Source organism: Tamandua tetradactyla, chromosome 21, assembly GCF_023851605.1.
Source record: "Tamandua tetradactyla isolate mTamTet1 chromosome 21, mTamTet1.pri, whole genome shotgun sequence".
Classification (NCBI taxonomy): Eukaryota; Metazoa; Chordata; class Mammalia; order Pilosa; family Myrmecophagidae; genus Tamandua; species Tamandua tetradactyla.
The window spans coordinates 10,980,760-10,986,302 of NC_135347.1; positions in this window are offsets into that span (position 1 = coordinate 10,980,760).

Below are 5,543 nucleotides of genomic sequence, written 5' to 3' on the forward strand. Positions count from 1 at the left end.
AGTAACCTCACAACTTTATTTGAACTCTCTCAGCTACTGATACCTTATGTGTTACATTTCTTTTTCCTTTTTGGTTAGGATGGCATTGCTGATCCCACAGTGCCAGGGCCAGACTGTACTAGTATTTTTAATACAAAGCCTTTTTGTATCTTTTGTGTTGTAAAGTTTCATAATCAATGGCCCATTGCTTCTATGTCCTGAATGCATTTATATGACTCTGGCCTTTTATCTCATTATTGCTTAAGGAGCAGATGAGTTCTCAGATTCTGGAGCTCAAATACATGAGCAAAAGGAGGTTTAACAGCTTATTGCTTAATTATTTAACATATGCTGGCAGGCTGTTTGTCAGGCAAGGCATTTGTTATTTTATCTATTGCCCTACTCCTATTGAATAATCCAACATATTGTATCTTCCAGCAAACACTTTTCATTTGATTTCATCTTGTTTTTCTATCACAATTTTCCTTCTTAGAATGGTCTCACTTATCTGATAACTCTTAAATTTCTCCTTGAATTATTTCTCTATCTCTTTCTGTTTGTTTAGTAAGGTAGTAGTATATTTCCTTACATATATTCAGCCAAAAAAGGACTTTGTTCTCACTTATGATTGCGAAGTATCCAAAACTACCATTCACATCCCCTTCTCAAACATAATTTCTATACCTACATGGTGGAAATTTTCTTCCTACTTTTCACTTACTAATATGAAGATGTAATTTATCTTTCATTTGAAGTTCATTTTGATATTTATTTTGATATATTTCATCAATACTATAATCTTTGGTGTGGGAGAAAATTATTAACTATTTTTATGCTCCAAATTCTTGGAAATGGGCCTGATTAGTCAGTCAACATTAAGAAATCACTCTTAATAGAGAATCATTTTTTCAGTAGGATATAGACATAATTTCTACCCTCAAGGATCTTCTGATGAAGTGATTATCAACGTATCAAAACTATAGTCCTGGGACCAGCATCAGCTGGGGACTTGTTAGAAAGGCAAAATCTTTACCTCTACCCAAGATATCATGAATCAGAAACTGGAGGGGTGGGGCTCAGTAATCTGTGTTTTAAAAAAGTCGTCCAGGTGACTCTGATGTATGGTAAAGTTTAAGAAGCACTGTTCTAGTCTGAGAGACAACATCACGGCGATATGCAGAATGTGAAAATTAGACTACAAGAAATCTTTTTCCCTCTAGTCTTTTTCATTGGTCAGCCTATCTTTACATTGTATCACATTAATTCAGTGCTTCATAATTAACAATAATTAATTATCCATAATTAATATAACTAACTATAACTAACATAATTATAATTAATAATGCCCTTGTCCTTTCCTTGGACCATTTGTAAAAATGCGAAAGGGCAGAAAGAGAAGTATTGTAGAATAAACGTAACAGGCTTTCCTTAGTGATATTGAAAGTGTATTTTCCTTGAAGTCCTTAGATAACTCTAAGTTTCCCTCTGTGAATTACAGGGCTGAGACCAGGTGCAGAATGATTATCCTATTCATTTTCTTGGGCTATTGAGAAAAAGTGACAGCGACTCATAGAATCTCAGAAACTAGAGATGAAGGAGGTCAGACCTCATATTTCATAAAGTCTATTTACTTGACAGAGCAACATAATTTCTTGCAGTGTTCTTTCTGGTGTTTAGTTCAGCCTAATTTATTCAACTGGCAAGTGTTTTTGGTTTTTTATATATAAAGCAGGATATAAACTCAGCCTGGTATTTTCTCTATTTTCAATACATTTGGATAGGGAGTTGTATCAACAGCATTCACGAGTACTTTGTCTAATGTGCTCCTAGGCATATTTGACTCTCTTATTCCCCTTTTACTTTATTCAGCCCTACCTCTGGGCTATTCTTTGAAAAATGAGTTTCTAGAGTTAGTCTTCTTGATACATTCCTATGTATTTTTAAGTACCTGGCTTAAGCAAAACAAGCAATTAAAAGAGCTGAGTAGAATATAAAATATGCCACTGAATTTGTGGCATTGAGATAAAACAAAACCAAACTAAAGCAGAACAAAACAAAATGTGAATTTTAATGGAACATAGAAAAATTTTGAATTGCTCTGAATAACTCTCAGTGGAATCTAAATACTTTGGGAAGCTAGTCTTCTCAGATTGTGTAACCAATTTGCTTTTCAACTTTACAAAATCAGATGCCATCCTTTCATTCATTCATTTATTCATTCATTCACTTTTCATTCATTTGGCAAATATTTATTGAAAAACCAACATTTACCAAAGGGCTTTGTTTGCTCGCAGTGTGAATTTAGATGGTATTTAATATTGCTATGCCACAATTTTTTTGTCAATAAAATGGTAAAAACCTCATAGAATTGTTGAGTGAATTAAATGACATACTTAATGTGAAAATGATGATAGCAATGGTCAGAAAATTTTATGTAAGATTTAGATATCTTCTCCACTATCATCATTATCATCATCTTTAAAGAACAAGAGGAGCAGAAAATTAAACAATCATTCATAATATCTTTATTCATTAAAGCTTAAGATCCTACTTAAGATCTGATTAATATTGTTGCAAGTTTCCTGTACATCCAACGTGGAGGGTCTCTTAAAATACATATTCATTGAGAAGTGTGTATGTGCTGTGGTGTGAACATGCACGAATGCTTGCTGGGTGTGTTTTGGGAAGATTTGCAATGTCCTGCTAATAAGTACAGGGGATCTCTTATTAAAGCTGGTTTAGTAGCTAACCATAGGTTTCTAAAAGTCTTGAGAACAATGAATTCATTACACAATATTTTGGTTTGCTAAAGCTGACAAAATGCAGTATACCAGAAATGGGTTGGCTTTACCAATGGCAATTTATTAACTTACAACCTTACAGTTCTTAAGCTGTGAAAACATCCAAATGAAGGTGTCAACCAAATGAGGCTTTCTCCCCAGAGATCCTCAGCATCTCTGGCACATGGCAATGTCTGCAGGGCTGCCTTTTCTTCTGGATTTCGTTACTTCCATCTTCTGGCTTCTGCAGCTTCCTCTTTCAGCATCACTGGGACTTTACTCTGCATGCCCTTTCAGCTCTCCGTGTGCTTTCCTGAAATTCATCCCTTATAAAGGTCTCCAATGAGAAGATTAAGAGCCACCTGGGACATGAATCAACTGAAACAATCTAACCAAAAGGTACCATCCAGGAAAGGTCTACAACCACAGGAACAGACTTGCTTTAAGAACATGCCTTTCTGGAATGCATACATCCTCTAAATACCACATAGAAAGATCTGTACATCAGATTATCATATTTAGTGAATTTAGAAAGTCTGGCTATAATTGAAGTGATACCTAAGAAGAATTTAAAGAAATATTTTACTTCTTCTTAAGTTTACCTTGTAGTTCTTTGAATTGGACAAGGACATATGTAATTTAATTATACATTCCTTTGAAGTTTAATTTCTTATATTCAAGGTTAATATCATAATTTAAATACATCTAAGTTATATTTAAAAAGTTTAATAATATTAAAACTTTCTAAAACCTTTGTCTTGAATGAGAACTACAGGATGTTTATACCTAGTATATTATATTGCAGACAATGTTTTATTCCACTAATAATTAGCAGTTTTATTCAGTGCATCAATGATCATTGCTAGAGAGGTTACAGTTTGACTAGATTCGGAGCAGAATGATAAAGATATTGAGTATACTTATTATTATGAGCACTTAAAGTACTCTCTTTTTATGACTTTTAAATAATCACTTGATTTGAGGAAACCTGATGATTAATGAAGTTACAGCAACAACTAAAATTCTTACTCTTTTCTCCTGTTATTATTACTGCCCTTTCCATTCCAGTTCCATGTGATTTGATTCTTGACAACGCATTGGACATTCAATTAATAAATCACCAGCTGGTCTGAGATCTTACTTTCTGACTTAGGTCTTTTCTGCCTTCTGCTTTTTTCCTTTCTAGGAAATCAGTTCTATCTAGGTTTGAAAGACACTCAACATATAAATCCACTAATTTTGTTTTTTAGCTTATTAAAATTGGGGAACTAGAGAAGAAATGTGGAAGTGGAAGTAAATGCTTGAAGAAAAATGGTATTTATAAATGAAGGTGCCAATGAATCATTAAGCTAAATGGAATCTTTTAAATCTGCTTTAAATCATTACTCCTTAAGATACTCACAAAACAACAATAACTTCTGACATTAGTGTTACAAAATAGTGAAACTATTTCTGTCCAGTGGTAACCAAGCTAGAGATATGGTGGAAAGAACCCAGTGCTATGGATTTCTATAACCATATCCTATGTCCTTTGCTTGCATACAGTACAATCCAGTCATATCTCACATCATTCAATCATTTTCAGTACGGTCAGTAACTAATTTTTTAGAACATGTCCAGGAGAAAGAAAATACTGCAATTATACCCTAAAAGGATCTCTATCTATAAAATCTTCCCCATTTGCAAATCACATACATTTGTACCTTAAAATCCAATTGGCACTTTGTTGCAAAATGATTATGAAATCTACAAATGTGTGTGTGTGTGTGTGTGTGTGTGTGTGTATGAGTATTTTAGGATTCAAAGAGATGGTTAAATAGAAGACTAGAGCTAACTCAACTAATCATATAAAGAGCTAAGAAATAGAACATTACTAGCATCTTCCAAGTCCTTCCCATGCCATCCGAGCCACATGACCCATCCCTCCTAATCCATACCAAAGCTAAGGGTAACTACTGTTCTTATTTCAAGAAATCAGTATGGATAATTTCTTTCTGGTTTTGAAATCCATATTATGGAAGCATGCAGCTTTTGCTCTTTATGTTTGACTTCTATTGTTTAATAATATGTTTGCAAGAGTCATTTGAGCCACTGCTTATATATGATAATTTGTTCATTTACTTTGCTTTTTTTTATTCCATTGTACGAATGAATATTTGACAAACAATCCATTCAATCTGCTGGTAATGTAGTTTGGTTGTTCCCAGTTTTTGCTATTCTAATGCTGTTGTGAAAATTATTTTACATGCTTTTCCATGAAGATGTCTATACATTCTATCGGGTGTATTCCAAGACTGAAATTTCTATGTCATATGATATACATGTGTTGAGGATGCTGTACCTCCTATAACTGTGTGGCTGGGTGTTGCAAGGCTTTCTAAGATGGGAGGACAAAGAACACAGGATTTTATATATCATCCTGCTCATATAATTTAAATAGAAAGAACAGTGGCTCATTGGTGAATTTTCTTTTGACTATGATAACTGTTGCAATTGACTAACCTATTATTTCCCCAGAAAGTAAATTAACCCGTTTTTCTAGTAGCAAATGTGTAACAAATGTAGCATAAATTTTGCACTGTGAAAAATGATTAAGAAATGTTCGTGGAATATATAGAGTGCCTGTTACACTGTAAGTATTTGCTAAATGTATTCTTGGTGAAAGCCTCACAAACTTTCTTCCACTCAAAGTGCTGTTCATTCAGACGAAATGTCGAAGTACTAAGTCTTGAGGCACAAGGAAGTAAAACTGAGCCTCAGTATCTTTGTCTACAAAATTATGGT